Source organism: Solanum verrucosum, unplaced genomic scaffold, assembly GCF_900185275.1.
Source record: "Solanum verrucosum unplaced genomic scaffold, falcon-dt-bn FXZP01000182.1, whole genome shotgun sequence".
NCBI lineage: Eukaryota > Viridiplantae > Streptophyta > Magnoliopsida > Solanales > Solanaceae > Solanum > Solanum verrucosum.
Window position 1 is genome coordinate 3,546,829 of NW_026020378.1, and position 17,672 is coordinate 3,564,500.

A 17,672-nucleotide genomic window follows, 5' to 3' on the forward strand; every position below is an offset into this window, starting at 1 on the left:
GCTTAGAAATTAAGTAAGTCCAAGCAAGTCTTTAAAGCTTTTCAAGAGTCTTCATTAAACGTTTTAACTTCATTCTAAGGCTCAAGTTCCAAGTTAAGTATAGAGTTTCAAGTCAAGCAAAGAGTATATAGAGTTTCAAGCTAAGTAAAGAGTTTCAAGTTTCAAGTTTAGTAAAGAGTAAAGAGCATATAGTTTCAAGTCGAGTAAAGAGTATCGAGTTTCGAGTTAAGTCAAGAGTCAAGAGTTGAGTTCATTTCTCAAAAAGTAATTAGGGAACTAAGTATTTCCCAAGGAAGTTTATAAGTGTTTTCACATTTAAGTTGAGAGGAAACTGAGATTTCCAAAAGAGTTTTGAGAAGTTTGAGTACTATCTCTTTTAAAAAGAAAAGATGAGTTTTTCAAAAGAGTTTCTAAAATATGATTAGATATGACAAATCGAGTATGTCATCAATGTTTAAACAGTATGGTCTCTAGATATACCATCAATGTTTAAGCAGTATGAATATCCCGAGTCATCAATGATCATATAAAAAAATATGGTTTTGATTTGTTCTTTTTAGAAAGAGTTTTCAAGTGCCTTCGGGCTAAGTTTTGAGTAATTATCTCAACTAAAGAAAGATGTGTTTAAAACACTTATGAGCTAAAGTATTTTTGGGAGTAGTCTTGAGCACCGAGTTGGGGACACGAGTTCATATTAACTCAACTCTCCATAAGAACCATGTAGCCAAACATGGGATTTCTCGGATCATACTTTTTAGATGATCACGAAAGTTAAGCTAGTGGATCCATTAAGCAAAAGTTAAAGTAAGGTCCTATATCGATGGCAAGGTATAGGATGGTCCTTGGGCAACGTGAGGTAAAACGTTGTATCACCACTTAGTTTCATAGTGGTGGTTATCGGTTAGAGAAACTCCCACAACAGTAAAAAGAGTTTGGTTCCTCGATAAGTTCTGCTTAGTATGGATGGGGGTATGGGACTTCATTCATGCATTGCACAAGTAGACTTTGAGAGGAAGCATGGTATTTTCGTGATATTATAAATATGATTTTTACGTCATGTTTTAATAGTTTCAAAGGCTTTATATATTGCATGTGTCTCATTGCTTTATATTAAGTTCAGTTATTCTTGAGTTGTACAGAGCCAAGGTAAGTTCTCTTTTGTATCCCTTTTCAAGCTTAAGTTGTTTTTAGCGGTCCAGCTCGCATACTCGTACATTCCATGTACTGATGCCAGTTGGCCTGCATCGTTTTATGATGCAGACGCAGGTACCCAGGATCAGCATTCTGCACGCCGTTGATCCAGTGAGCACTCTAGAGTCAGGGGTGAGCCTCATTGCTTCCAGAGGGCTCAGTTATTTTGTTCTCTTAGTTTTGTTTATTAGGGTGTTGCGGGGTCTGTCCCAACATCCATCTAAGTATTTTAGAGGCTTCATAGACAGTCAGTCAGTTAGTTTTGAGTCTCTTATCTATGTATATATGTAAGTATTCTATTTTGAGACTCGAGTTGCCTTTTTGGCCAGACATGTATCATTAAGTTGTTTATGTCTCTGCATAGCATTGAGTTATTCTGTTGAGTAGGTTTCCGCTGAGTTAAGAAAGCCAGGCCAAGGGTTCGCTTGGGGCCAGCAATGGTCTCCGAGTGCCGGTCCCGCCCAGGGTGTAGGCTCGGGGTGTGACAGATATGAGTTGGTTTGATAATTTGATTGTGGACCTTGGTAGTTCAAGGGGGCATTTTGGTAAAGTGGAGCTGGAGTTTGGTACATTGGGGAAGGCGTTTGGTAATTTGTCTGAACGTTGGCACAGTTGGGGGCGACATTTCGGTAGTGATAAGATGGAGTCTGGTAAACTGGAAGGGGAGTTTGGTAGATAGTAGGGTGAGTTTGGTAGCTAGAAGGGGGAGTATTTTGATAAATGGGAGAAGGGGTATTTTGGTAATTGGGGGGAGGGGTAATCTGGTAATCAGCCTATGCATAGCAAGTCGGGTATGAACTCTGTGAAGGTCGAGGACGACCTTGGTATGATAAGGATTTCCTAGGGGTCTTCTTCTCTTTTCTTCTTCAACAAGCCCAAGGATCTGGGCGAGGCAGCAACACGGGCAATCTTCCCGGTTCTCAATCCATCTTCGATAGTCTCACCTACTTTGACTATCTCAGCAAACCTTGCTCCAACGAGCAACATGATTCTATCATAATATTTAGGCTCTTGGACCTGCATAAATACTTCGACAATTTCCTTTTCTGACATAGGAGGTCTAACTCTAGCTGCCTCCTTTCACCATCTATATGCGAATTCTCTGTAACTTTTGGTCGACTTCTGCTTCATCTTATCCAATGAGTAACGATCAGGAACGATCTCCACATTGTAGGCAAATCGTTCGATGAAGTCCTTAGCCAGAGTGTTCCAGCTAGACCACTGTCTCGTTTCATGAGACGTAAACCATTCTAGAGCCTCTCCGCTTAGACTTCGGCTAAAAAGCCGCATTAACAAAGCTTCGTCTCTCCCAACTCCCACGAGTTGGTCACAGTAGGCCCTCAGGTGTGCTAAGGGGTTCCAGCTTCCTCCGAAGATGTCGAATTTTGTCACCTTGAACCCTTCCGGGAGGTCCAAATTCGGATGAATGCACAGGTCTTCGTAACTCAACCCGGCGACCTCAGGAATGCAGTTCAACTCTTTCATGACTTTTCGAATTTCCTCCTTCATATCTATCTTGGCGGTCTCTTCCTTTGACCTCCACTCTCTCTCCCTCTCCTCATAGTGGTCGAGATCCAAACCATGGGTGTCATGCTCGTTGGGGACTGGTATTTTAAAAGTGGCTTTTTGCGGTAGTGGTGGAGCAATAGAGGGACTCTGGCCATTTAAAAGGGCGTGATAGTTTTGGGGAAAATGTCTGGGGGCCTGGTATACTGATTTTGGTGAAGGAGGGAAGTGCGTGGGTTATTAGCGTTTTAGTTGTGAGGGGGTAAGCCAGTTTGGTGGTTTGCATTGGAGGGAGGGAGTGGTGCTTGGAGGTTGGTATTTTGAGGAGCGGGTGGTGTTTGATAAGAGGTTGAGGCATAATGGGGGTTTTGGGTGGTAAGGTCAATGATGGAGGGATTACGAGCAAGACTTGAAGGCGGGTTTTGAGCTTGTTCCATGTTAGGAGGGGGAATTTGAGCTGGAGGTCTTCCGTCTGGTTGAGCGTTGACAACAAAAATTGGAGGAGGCAAATCTTGTTTTCTCTGCATCTCGGCAATTTGTTGCATCAATTGCAGGATCAGTTCATTCTGATCAGCAAGGGCGGGCTGAGCCACCACGACATCAGTAAAGTCGGGTTCTTCGTTGCTATCACCCATTGCTGCGTTTCCCTTTTGTGAACTTTGACTGGGGAAAGAATCTGTAGGACCTTTAGATCTAGTGAAATAAGGATGATCGGCCAGTGTATCAACACAGATCAGTTCTTAACTACCTGTAGAAGAAAACAACTCAAAGGCAAATCTGTTAGTTTTATTCGGGACAAATAATGCAAAATATCACATAGAAAGCATGTAAACACATAAAAGTTGCTTTGTCTGAGAACATGTTAACCCACGAATAATGGGGGCTGACTTTTGAACAAGCAGAAATTTGCTCGTTTTTATGTTGCGGTTGGTGACTTAGAAAGGTTAAATTGGGTTGAGCTAAGGTCTTCTTGCTGCATCTTCTGACATCTGTTGATTTGAACTCAATGTTTCCTTGTAGAATGAAAGGGAAAAGAAATTTTTAAAAGATAGAGGCCGGGCCTTGAAAGGCTGCCTACGTATCTCCCAAGGAGAATTCAGGCACTACGTAGTTTGAAATACGAAGAAATTTTAATTTTCATTCATTCATTTCTTGAAGATTACAAGGAAAGTAAAAAGAAAACATGCAATAAAGCTCCTAAAAGATAGATGGCGCCTTTATCAAAGCGTCTTCTTCTGATTGTCGCATTAATCACGAGGGGTAAACTCGTATGCTTCAGGGGCGATTTTCTCATCCCCTTCTTTCCACCGTCCCTGGAAAGGAGGCCTATAGACAATTTCCTCCTCAAGTTCCTTTTCAACAAATTCAGGTCAAGTGCCTTCGGGACCACTGCTAGTGGCCTCTTGGCTGAAGAAAGAGTACTTTTCATGTGGCTTTTGAAGCATCATGGTTATATCTCTGAAGGCATCGTGTTTTTTCCACACAACTGTTGTCTCTTCATTTATAACATCACATTTTGTCATCTTTGCTGCCAATTCTGCGTCTAGTGCCGCATTTGCTGCTCGTGCGACCGCAGTGGCAAACTCTACTTCTAATCTCCTTTTTCTGGTTTCTTGGATCTCTTGCTTGAGCAACTGCAATTTCATTCTCAAATCCTCCACAGTTAGCTCTATGTCGATACCCTTGCCTTTTTCCATCTTAGCAGCAATTTTACCTTTCCTGAGATAATGGAGTAATGTTTTAGGATTTGGTATTGGGATTTTATTTATGGCTGAGAAACTCAAGACTCATGGAATTTTGGTCGAACATTTTGGTAGTGACTTGTATTTGGTGTTGTAGGGATTTTTTGGGAAAATCTGAAAAAGAGTGAGCTAAAAATGTGCTCATTCAAAGCAACAATATCTCATAAACAGTTAAAGCACATAAGCATATATCGCGCGTCCTAAACAAGTAGGGGCCCCTTTTGCGCCAAGGGTAGGCCTAACGTATTTGAAAGATGTATGTGTAGAATTGAACCATTTTGTTTGCCCAAAGCAAATTTCGCATATAAAATTATGTTCAAGAAGCAAAAATAAGCAGGGGAAGTAGGGAATAAATGAAAAACTCAAAGGACAGCCCACATAGGGGTCATTTGAAAAGAGTACCAAAATACAAGAAAGGCAAGCCCACGCAGGGGCAAATAACAATAAGTACATATAGAAAAACCAACGCAGGGGCGAAATCCTCTAAGACGCTCCCGATGGCCCAGCCTCTGATCTGCTCCTTCTGTTTTGTACCATGAGATGCTGAAACCTATATTGAATCATTAGCAAGTATCCTTCGCTCGGCGGCCTTTCTCTTCCCAGTCTTCGAGACACATTCCACTTTTCTTATCTCCAATCCATAGGTTGAGCTCTTCCAAGTCACTTCTCAAGCTTTCCAATTCTTGAGTTACGCTCTCGAGGGCGTATTTATCCTCTTCTTGCTTTCAGAGAAATTTATTGTGCATGTCCTGGGCTTCTCTTCTTACCTCGCTTAGTTCTATCAAAGCTTTGGACTCTTTGTCCTCCACACTGCGGTAAATATTCAGAACTGAGAAGGAGATACCTTGTATATTGCCCTTCAATCAAGCTTTGTAAGTTTCATCGTACCAAGCATTAAATCGGTCCGCGACGATGGTGCCTTCTTTCATTCGCACCTCTTTTTTCCATTCTCTCAGTGTAACACCTCGTATCCGAAAATAGAGATTTCAAATTTCTGGTGTTACAGGTGGCTCTCACGGACACCATCCACAGACCGTAGATGGACTCACGGTCCGTCCTGCAGGTCCGTGGTTCGTGATAGAAAACTTCCCCAAAACTCAGTCAGAAAATTTGGCTAAGTCCCGACTCACGGACAGACCCACGGTCCGTAGATCAGACCACGGTCCGTTATCTGTGTTCGTGGATCGAGACTTCCCTTACCCAGCCTCTAACACAAACTACGGTCGACCAGCACGGACCTTCATTCGATCCACGGTCCGTAGGTCTGACCGTAGATGGGGTCATCAACTAGTTAGTTGAAAAATATTGATGGGTCAACTTCAGATGGTCATAACTCTTAGCAAAAAATGAATTATGTGTCCCATGACCTATGGTTAAATAGATAATTGAATTATCTTTCCAACGCCACCAAGTTTGCTAAATTACGACTTCCGAGTAAAACATTATTCCTATTTTAGTGAAGCCCTGTCGGGCAGACTAGACCTACAACCCAATCGACGGACCGTCGATCGATTGACGGACCGTAGGTCCATTCCGTCAGTCACTCCGACAACAGTTAATTTAGGGGTCTTTTGGTCTTTTCCTATTTCATTGAACCCCTAAGATACGTCATTTAGACCCTAAATCATGAGGTTTTAATCAGTTTAAGTCTAGAAACATAACTAGAACTTACTTTAGTCAAAATCATTAATCAAACTTAGAAAATTAGAAGAAAGAGAGGAGAAAAAGGTCAAGAACGAAGCGAGGTTTCTTCAGTTCCAACCCCGAAATCGAAATATTTCTCCGTGGAATTCGTCACCAAGTATGTGGGATTTCACTAGTGGATTCTTTTCGCCCATTAGGTCCCTAGAATTCAGTCAGATTCTTGATTCCATGATTATGAACAAACCTAGGGTTTCTAGAATTTGAATAGATCATCATGAATTAATTATTTAAATGTTCCAAATCAAATTATCATGTTATTGCTCAGTTTATCGCATGAATTTTAGAACCCTAGCTATGTATTTCTTTAGTTCTTGAATTACACATGCTAGGTCAGATATTTCAGTATTCAGTTATGCATGCCTCAGTTCATGAATGTATCATTATCAGATTAATTGTTGCATTCTCAGTTTGCATGTTCAGTTTTGAGCTATCCAGTATTTACAGAAATTCAGTCATAACCAGTTAACCACTTAATTCATTGGGAGTAGCATAATACCGAGTTGGACTAGGGTTCAGCGTACCCATATAGTCCCAGAACTACGAGCCACGTAGGTGTAAGTTCCCTCTGTGGGCAACATCAGTTTAGTGATCACGCCAGCATGCCTCTATACCTCTGGCAGGGTATATTGGGTCCTCTTGATGGGGCGTATACATCGGACTCCACATTTAGCTCATGTGGTTTTATGTCGGTTATTAGTAGCTCCCACAGTTCAGTAAGACTCTTTTGCATTGACTATATTTCAGTACAGTCAGTATTCAGTCTCAGCATGTTATACATTTGGTCATTGCATCAGTTAACTCAGTATTCATTAGTAGTTTCAGTATTTATTTCATGTTCAGATTATTTCATTGCTTTATTGCTTTGTTCAGTTATATGTTATTTCAGCTTTACTTTATCCTGCATGCTCAGTACCTTTCAAGTACTGACGCATACGTGCGCTACATCTTCTCGTGATGTAGGTTCAGGTTCTCAGCATCCAGATCACGCTTAGATCGATTCCCGATCTCCAGTTCAGCAACATCAGTGGTGAGTCCTCATTCTTCGAGGACTAGTGACATGTTTATCCTTACTGCTTTTAGTCTTTAGTTTCAGTTTTGCTAGATCTAGTTGGGGCATGTCCCAACATTTCTAGTCAGTTTAGAGGCTTAATTCAGACATAGTTAGATTCAACTTAGTATTTTGAGTTTGATATCTCTTTTGTATTAAACTCTCAGATTTGATATATCTCAGTTATAGTATATGAGTATTCTCCATCTTTTCAGATTTATTTAAGATTTAGCTTCCGCATCAGTTTATTATCTTTAGTATGCTCATGATCATGCCAGCAGGGTTAACTTAGGATCACTTGTGGTCCTAGGTCCCGTGTCCGCGTCTCGGGGGTAGCTCGGGGAGTGACACTCAGTATCTCTGAAGCCTTAAGCACTCTATTATCCCCGATGTCGAACACATTAATACGATAGTATGCTTCTGGCGTGTAGTTTGTCTTCTTTCGAACTGCCTCAGGACCCGGATGGGCGCATACGGGCGGATACCTCGAATACCTGGTAGAGGAAGCACAAGTTGTTTGTCGCCCCGTACTATGGCATCTTTCGAGATAAAATGGCCGAACATCCACTAGATATTTTTTTCTTTCAACTCAGAGAAAATTTGAGCCCATCTTTCTCTGGTTCTCTTTTTTTCTAAGTCTACCCAGAACAACATGCCATTCAAACTCTTAAGAACATTATGCTCATCGAGGGTATGAAGTTCTTGAGTTCCGTGTCTCTTCACCATGTGACTCATTATCCACCATTGGAGGAGAAGGTTGCAACCCTGAAAGTAACGATGCATTTCCTTGCATTTTCCCAAAGCACGGTATATGTCATAAAGGATGACAGGTGCGATATGATAATACTTTACTTGCCTTTGGTTCATATGTCCGTGGAATAAAGTGTGTGCGAGCATTATTACCAGGGTGTTGATACTGAGGCTCGGGCCGTGTGGGAAAACCATGGTGCCTAATAGTGCGATAGTAAATGTCAAAGGTCTGATCTCGTCTCATTCTCTAAAAGTGACCCTGAACTCTTGGTTGTAATTCTTATAGAAGCTCACATGCTTGAATCTGACATAGAGATCCATTAAAGAAACGCTAGAACCTTCGACCCAGTAGATGCAATCCTTTCTTAATCCGAGCCAATTTACAATATCCTCGAGGGTAGGCTTGTTAGGGATTAGGATGTTCTCCCATTTTCTCACTCTTCCTTCAAGCCCTATACCGACTGTGTCTATTCCGTCCCAAATTTCCTCAATTTTCGGGGTGATTTCCATGGTTCCAAATCGGAACACAATTTTCTCGTTATCCCAATAACCTTTGAGGACTTCAATCAGCTCGGGCCGCCCGACCATATTGATGAGTTCTATTAAGGCCCCTATATATTTGTTGAGGGCCCTTTTGGGAACTGTAGTGAGGTCGTTGTACCACATCTTGAGCAAAACTGGGGCTTCTACTACCATGTCGAATTTAGGAAATTGATCCATACCAACAAATAAAGTATGGTTAAGATTCCCTCCCCCAAATAAGCAACAATCAGGTTTCCACACAAACATCTTTCAAACGTCAAATAATATGATATGTCGTTAGTTCGTGGATCTTAGACATATTTTTTGGCGGTTTTACTAATGGACTTAATACGCCTTGGGTATTAAGTCGTCTTAGTTTAATGCTTAGATTTGAATTTGGTTTCGCTCTACTCTAAGCTGACTAGAATCGGTTTAGAAATGACGATTACCCGAGTCGGACAAACAACGGGGTGCAGTCTAATAAACGACGTTGGATTACCACAAGTCAACTAATCGTTTATTACTTTCAATGAATTCAACTTGTGTTTTTTTTGAAGGACAGTTGTGGTAAGCCACGTAACTGCCTTTTTTTCTAATGCAATCTATTTGTCGTTTTGCGGAATCGGGTGCCATGAATGCCACAGTTCAATATATGCGATAAATAAAACCATTAGACAGTTAAAATACGTAGCCAAACAAATTAATCTTAAGGTTAGAACCATTCAAATCCCCAACAGAGTCGTCATTCTATTTTATTAGAAAAATATATTTTAGACTAATTTTAGCGTCGCCACTTAATTTTTAAGAAAAATCAAGAAAATTATTGTTTTCAAAACACTAAAACAGAAATATAATGAAAGCTTAAAAGAGATTCGGGGTTCTTATTAGCATTTCAGGAAAGGTTTGAAAGCACCCGAAATGCCTGCTAATATGCGGTTATCTGACAATTAATTATTTGGCTAAAATATTTTAAATTAACTTGAATTGAACAATATTTATAGTTAGGACAATTTTAAGAGAAAAAAGAAAAAATATTTAAATATTATTCAAATGAAGTATTTTGTAAACTTATTTATTTAGTCAAGAAAGAGCTGAATATTTTAGTTAAGTAATTAATTCAAAATGGGTGTCTCTTGGGGACTTTGAATTTTTAAAACATTAAGATTAAGTAGTAGATATTGATAAGTAAATAAACACAACAAAAGCAAAGAGGGAAAGAAACTTGGGCCCAAGTTTGGTTTTTTTTGTCCGCCTGGACCAATACTTGGACCTAATTTCAGTTTTAGGGCCAAAGGCCCATCAAAATCATTTGTACTTGTCCTATTCTAACATGCTAAAAATATTTTCTCTTTGGGCCTTAGGCCCAATTTTTTCACCTGTCCTAGACTAACACATAAATAACAATTAAAATGATAAAGGGCTTAGGCCCAAAGTAACAAAATACAATTCTTTGAAATTAAGAGTGGATCCAATCTTTTCAATTTCTCGATCTGCTGCATATTCTTTCAACTCCGAAACTTGTTCGTCAATTTTTATAGCTTGCCGGTTGACTCGATAAAGTAATTTGGAGTCTTTATGGCTCTCTCGAAATGCAAGGGAAGGATATAGGAGTTCATGAAGAACTCGGGCAGATTTCACATGCAAAAAAAAAGCAAGGAATTAGCATACGAAATGAAGAAGTAATTAAGATATGACTAAAAAAAATATAAGTTATTAAGGCATTTCAAAATCGAAATGCGATAATAGAAAAACCCAACTATTAGATGCTTTAAATAATGACCACATAATCTATATTGGGGAGAGAGATAATCAGCCAAAAAATATTGTCATGAAAATCCTACACTTGGTTTATGTTAAAATCAACAAACAACAAGTCTCATAGTCATTTTGGGAAGCAAATAGAAAATTACAGAGGTAATTTCTCAAAATGTTGAAAAGCAAAGTGATTAGGCAGAAACAAAACATAAAGCTACAATCCCATCTATAATATTCTCACTAATTGGTGGGATGTGGTATTATTATTACAGACAATCCAAAGAGGCGCATCGGAGTTCGAATAAAAAATTCTAGGGAATCCCGTTCACCGTACAAAAGCAACGTTAGAGATCTGTTACTATCTTCATTCCTATTGTATGATAGTGGATATATGGGGGCAACTCGTATCTTACCAGAGCACAGAACAAAAACAACTATCTAAATATATCGAATTTTATATACACACACCACATGACCTACAAAAGCACAACTCCTTTCTGTTTCAAAGGCCATTATGTCATCAATACACAAATCTCTCTACCTTTCACCAAATATCTCAAAAATTTAGTAACGTACAAATCTCTCCACTGTTGAGTACAAAGATAAATACAAGCATAGACAAATGTAAATAAACAAAATATTCAAAAAGATGACATCGCATCGATAAACCCAACTAAACTGAGGAACACGTATACTCCTAATAGATGCTTTGAACCGGACAACATGAGAGAACCATTTTTAATATCTAGGCAATGAGATTTTTAGCTAAACCGAAGCATTTCGACAAGGATCTTAAGGCACAACATCATAAATTAAAATGAACAGAGAACTACACACGAGACAAACCAACAACATCACATATATGCTCGAGATTTCATTGGACGAAAACAAACCATTTAACATGCTAGCCAACTAACCTCATAGGAACAACATTCGTAAGAGCACATCTCACATTTCATACAACCGAGATGCTAACTCCCCTCTAATCATTTGTCTATCACATAATCAGTAATGAAACGGGGAGAATGAAGGCAGTCAAGAAGGAGAGAAAAGCTAGCGTGTCGATCAAACAACCACAACTTGTCAAAACAACACATCCACTAAAGAGTTGGAATTGAAATAGAGTTTATCTTCTTAAATGCAGCGATTTGGGGCAAGACGAGCAGCAGAGCAACCTTCCACCACAAGAAAGCTCAAATACAAACAGTGAGTAAGTGATTCGGGCAGAATCTCGAACTCACGAAAGCTGGACAACGATAACAAATTGAGAGAGAAGAGTGACCCTCCAACCGACACTAGCTGTCTTTTATCTTTTATCAGACGTGTTTCGTAGGTTCTATCACTATACTTTGAGCTGTTCTCTGGGTATTCCTCTCTCTGCTTTTCTTTCGAGCTTTTCCCAATATTTTTTCTTCAATACAAAATTTTCCAACTCCAAAAAATTCCCCCCTCATCAGTGAGTAAGAAGAGAATATATATATGGGATTATAAGGTTCCTGGATGGAGGGAAAACGGACAGAAAATAATAAGAAGAGGGCCAATTCGAAATTCAAAACTCCCTAAACACTTTCATGATTCGGGTAAGGCACTTTTATTTCTTGCGATTTCAACCCATTCCGGAAGAGGAAAGGGGAGAAATCGTGTGCTTGCTGCCTGCTGCTGTGATATTAATGCGGACAAGGACGGGAGGGAGACGACAAAATTGCAGCGTCTTATCTCTGTTCCTCGCTGCTGTGTGTTAGCGTTTTGGACTGTTTCTGGGTCTTGTACGCTGTGATGTTCAAGCTGAAATTAAAAGGGGAAAAGGGCTTGGGTTGGGTCAGGGGAATGGGCTGGGAATTGAGGGAGTTGGGATGTTGGTCAGTTGGGTATTGGTGTTGGTTGTTGTACGTTGTTGTTGTTATTAATTTTATTGGGTTTGGGGAATTAATTAAAAGGGTGGGCTGCTGCAATTGCAAATAGAAAGCCTCAAAATGGGTCTTGCAAAAAAAAAAAAAGGCCATTGGACAGCAAATCTAGCCCATTAAGTTATACAACTCCAACAAATTGAGGTAATCAATTAATTCGGTTAGAGCTTAAATGAAATGAATAAATATAGCTAATTAACGAGCTTCTTAATTTTAACGAAATAAAATAATTAGCCTAATGAACTAACGACTCAAAAATATAAACTACTAATTTGGACAAAATTAATTTAATAAAGTATTTAAGTAAAACTAAAATCTTTTTGAGACCATTTTCGAATGTTTATAAAAAATGTACCAATTATATACATAACATATATATTATTTAAAAATTATAAATAAGTGATAAACTATTTAAAATGACTTGAAAATATTTTTATTTTGTTTTTTTTTAATTTTCTAAAGCTAATTATTTGAAATCATTTGAAATTAAAGAAGCTCGATGATTAATCTATATTGTGGAGGTTCGAAATTGGGTGTCAACAATAATCTCATAATAACTTATTCTGGGATAAAATAAGTAAATGACAAAGATATCCCTTTAAACCCTTTTTATCCATTACTTTTCACATTCATGAAGGGGATATTTGTAAACAAATAACTTGTTCTTAAAATTTATGTAATGCATAACAAACCAAACACTTGATACAATACATAATCTCAACATAATTTATCCATCATAACTAATCTCAGCATAACTTATCTTATCATAATTAATTTCATCATAATTTGTATTCAAATCAAACGATAATATTATAACAATGATGACACGAGAATTTACCTTCTTTTCAACTTGTTAAAGCTAATATATAAGTGTTTTTCTGTTTCTTCTACCTAACAAACAAAAGTCCCTATGTATACCTAATAATTTTGTTAAAAAAAATATAAACAACATCCCTTCATCTTTTTTTTATTCATAATTTAACTCAAAAGTCATGGATTCAAATCCTATTCACACCAACTAAAAAAATAAATAGAAGTTGCTCATGAGAAATTGTGTCAATTTGATTGTTTGGTTGCATGGAATAAAACAAAAGTAATGGACGACCTTGGAGTCACCAAAAGTAAATGTTACTCCCTACTCATAAACAAAACAAAAACAGATATCTTAATCATGCCACTAGAAAGAGCAGATCATTTGTCCTCTTGTCTTGGTCATTGGGACCATATGTATCTAATTGATTTGGAAATTTAACACTTGATTATGAAATAATCTACAAAATTCCTAAAACATATACTTAATTTTGATTAAAAGATGCTTTCATCTGACAAATTTTATTTTATAAGTGAACAAGATAGGGACGAACACAACAACAAATAATTGTACAAAAAGTAATATTTGTCGTACCATAATTTGGTGTAATGTCATTGTAAATGATAGAGCCATCACAATAAATGCGTGATTGTCAACTCTTCTTAGAAGCATATGTTTTAATTTAATTACGTACGTTGTTATAATTATTATTACTCATTTATTTTATAGTTGACTCATGACCTGAGTACTCAACTCAGCTCTTTAACAAGTTATATTCATATTAAATTGATACGTTAAGGGACAATAATAAGAAAAGAAAACACAGTTTGAATACGATATGAAACGAATAATAATTAGTTTTAAGTTATAAATGAAGACAGTAAATTTGTTAAAACTTCATTTAAATCCTAAATAAAGTAGTAGTAACAATTAGATCTAAAGTTTCTATAAGAATTCTTCACCAGTATAATTATTTGAACTCACAAATTAAACTACATATCCAAAATGGTGTTTATATAGGTTAGCGCTAAAGTTTTGGTTGGCGAAAAAATTACTGGGTTTATGGGTCATCTAGCATTCCTTATGGGTGGATCCGACTTTAATAATATTTTCCAACAAATTAAAGTTAATCTGAACCGGTCTATTTTCTAAATCAAATCGAATTGAGTCGAGTCGAGTTAAAATATAAATAAGTCGAGTCAATCTGGAGCCGGTGACTTGGCCTAGTAACTTTATACACTCCTGAGTCCCGACCTACCCATACAAATTTTGCTACGTTGGAGCCTAACTAATTCGAATTCACATATATTGCATAGAGCTCCATTCAAAGGAAGTGCTCCCCCTCAAGAACTTTTTTTATACCCAAGACAGGAATTCAAAATCTCTGAACTTGTTAAGGGAGGAGGCAGCCACATCCACCACCCCATATATATGTTTAATAAGAACACGCTATACGTACAAGTCCTTTAGCTAGGAATATTCAAAAAAAGACTTTAAGTTTGCATAAATAGTGATCAACCCACCATGATAAACAAACACTATATATATCTGCAACCTGAAAGTTATTACATTTAAATTATTCCTTAAATTTTCCATCATACACTTTTAATTGATTTAAAAAAATGGACAGGCGGGTGAATGAAGCAGTTTTGAGGGGAGATGTTGAAGCCATTCAAAAATTCATTGAAGAAGATTCCAACATAGTAAAACAAAGCATTGAGGGTTCACTAAACACCATATTGCACCTAGCAGCTAGACTTGGTCATGTTGAATTGGTGAGGGAGATTGTGAAGTTGTTCCCTGAGATGGTGTCCGCGGAGAATCGGGATCAGGAGACGCCCTTACATGAAGCATGTAGAGAAGGGAGAGTAGAAATTGTGAGAATTCTGGTTGAGAATGATCCATCGATTGCTTACAAGACAAATTTGTGGGATAAGAGTGTGCTTTATGTAGCATGTGAGAGAGGGAGGATTGAAGTGGTAAAGTATTTGTTACATAATAATAATATCCATATGTTGTTGATGCTTGAAGTTGATATGTCCACTACTTCACTTCATGCTGCAGCTTCATCAGGCCATACAGGTAAACTATTCAAACTTTGAGTTAGACGGCGCATGCAGTTAGATTTTTAAATTTATGGATTTAGTGAGTTAATTCTGGATAAGTAGTTATTTATATTTATCAAGCGAATTATTTTTTAAATATAAACACCGAACAAAAGCTATTGAAATTAGGCCTCTTTCTTATCAATTAAACTATACTCTAGTAAAGGATGATAATGAAGTTATATTTCAAAAACATTGATCCACCAAAACATATTTTAAATAAATTATATTTTCACGGAAGATGTATCGAAAAATTGTGAAAGATGAGTAAATTGTTGGGTTCGAAAGTAATTAGGGCGTCGACCGTAAGCTTACAATTGTAAATCATGACATTGATAAATCAGATGACAAAAACTAATACTAAAAATCAAAATATTATTATATGGAATTCGGCCAACTGGGCTTCATATTAAAACTTAATAAAAACGTTAAAATTGTAGAGAAAATTTTTTCCATAAACAAAAGTTTATAAACGACTACACTGTAGATGTTATTGTGTTATTTGGTATGAGAATATGGTCTTCAATATATAGAATTTCAAGTTGTTCCTTTAAGGAAATAATAAACCAAATATGAAAGATAATTATATTTTCCTTTCGGAAAAAGCTCCAATAAGATAGAAAAATCAGGGCACAACCCTAACAAAAATAACTTTCACCCTGCCAAAAGAGAACGTAAAAGTGATTTTCTACCAGATCTCAGAAAACAATTAATTGCAGAAGTAGTGAAGGAATTGGCTAAAGTTCGACCTGATTTTGCTTGGAAAAAGGATGAGTTGATGAATGGTTGCAGTCCATTACATATAGCATGCAGCAAAGGGCACTTAGATATAACAAGAGAATTGCTAAAGCTAGATATGGATCTTTCTGGTTTACAAGATAATGAAGGCAGAACTCCACTTCATTGGGCAGTCATTAAAGGAAGAGTGAATATTATTGCTGAGATACTCTCTGTGAGTCTTGAATCTTCTAAAATGACAACAAAACATGGTGAGACTATTCTTCATTTGGCTGTCAAGAACAATCACTTTGAAGTACTCAAGTTCTTGATGGAGAGTCTTGATGTTTCAAATCTCATGAATTTTCAAGATACTGATGGAAACACCATTCTACATTTGGCTACTGTTAGGAAACTCAACACTGTAAGTTTTCTTTACTCTAGACGTTTCATTTTATGTAAAGGTGTTTGATTGAACACACAAAGTTCAAGATAGACTTCATCACGTTTTTGTGGTAATTAATATTTAATATCTGAATTTACAACTGTGATACGTAAATTGAAACAAAAGGAATAATAACCTTCCTTTGCAAAACAGAGTAGCATAAAGAATATACTTGTATATAAAAGCTCAAGGGATCTAAAGATAGATAAATAATATAAATCTTTATTAAAAGTTGGATGACATATTTGAGCTTTTTCCTTAATTAAATAACTATTCATGATTAATGAAATTAGTTTCCTGAATTGCAAAACAGAGTTGCACAACTTGTTTTTGTATATAAGTAATTATACATGACTTGTTCTCTTTTCAGATGATTATTTATCTACTTAAGTTTGGTGTTGAAGTAAATGCTTTGAATCAAAAAGGATATACAACATTAGATGTAGTTGAAGCAGATGCAAGTAAATCTGGTGCTCTTGCAATCATCCCTGCATTACTAGATGCTGGTGCCAAAAGATGTGACCAATTACCACCAATTTTTCAAGACATCCAACAGGTAGTTGCATCACCAATTTTGGGATCATCATGGCAAAGAAAAACTACTAGTTTTCACTCTCCGTCCTCATCATCTCAGCATTCGTATCATAATAATAATTATTATCATCAAAGGAAGCACAACAACAATAATTATCGCGGTACTAGGACAAAAAAAATCAAGCTCCAAAGTGAAGGTCTAAGAAATGCAAGAAAAACAATAACAATTGTTGCCGTACTAATAGCAACTGTGACATTTGCTGCTGGTATTAATCCTCCTGGTGGATTTAATCAAGGAAATGGAAAAGCGTTATTGGGGTAAAAAACCGGCCTTTAAGGTGTTTTTGGTATGTAACATTGTGGCACTTTTCCTTTCCCTTGGAATTGTTAATGTCCTTGTTAGTGTTATCCCATTCAAGAGACGAACAATGATGAAATTAATGGTGGCAACACACAAAGTAATGTGGATTGCTACATTATTTATGGCATCCGCTTATATAGCTGCAATATGGTCAATATTGCCACAAGTAAAGGGGGATTATTGGGTGCTAAGTGAAGTTGTGATCATAGGGGGAGGGTGCACTATGGCTGTGTTTCTAAGTTTGGGGATTTTGTTAGTGAGACAATGTAAAAGGAAGAGTGATTGGAGAAAAAAAAGAGAGGAACATCATAAGAAGATGAAAGAGGAAAGTCCAAAGAGTAATACAAGTAGAGTTGAAGATATGAAAGTGGTGAAGAGAGAAAGTCATGAAGATGGTAGCAACTCAGATGTTGATAGCTCAGATCAAGGTTATCATTTGTATTAATTGTATTGGGTAAAAATTAAAATAGCTTTAACAATAGGAGTTGTCTACTAGTTTGCTTGTGTAGTTGTGTTTATTAAAATTTATATATATGAGAACATTTTTCATTCATATTTTCTCCTTGCATGCATC

At 37.2% G+C, this 17,672-nt stretch overlaps 2 protein-coding genes and 1 pseudogene across 2 annotated transcripts in view; 1 reads left to right on the top strand and 2 right to left on the bottom strand.

Annotated features, from left to right (window-relative positions):
- The window catches only part of LOC125838691 (casein kinase 1-like protein 3), a 509,325-nt gene that overhangs the window by 125,224 nt on the left and 366,429 nt on the right, over window positions 1–17,672 (bottom strand). The window lies entirely within an intron of this gene.
- The window catches only part of LOC125838689 (uncharacterized), a 99,770-nt gene that overhangs the window by 19,421 nt on the left and 62,677 nt on the right, over window positions 1–17,672 (bottom strand). The gene's annotated exons all lie outside the window — the stretch shown is intronic.
- LOC125838680 (ankyrin repeat-containing protein NPR4-like) lies at window positions 14,535–17,559 on the top strand (annotated as a pseudogene).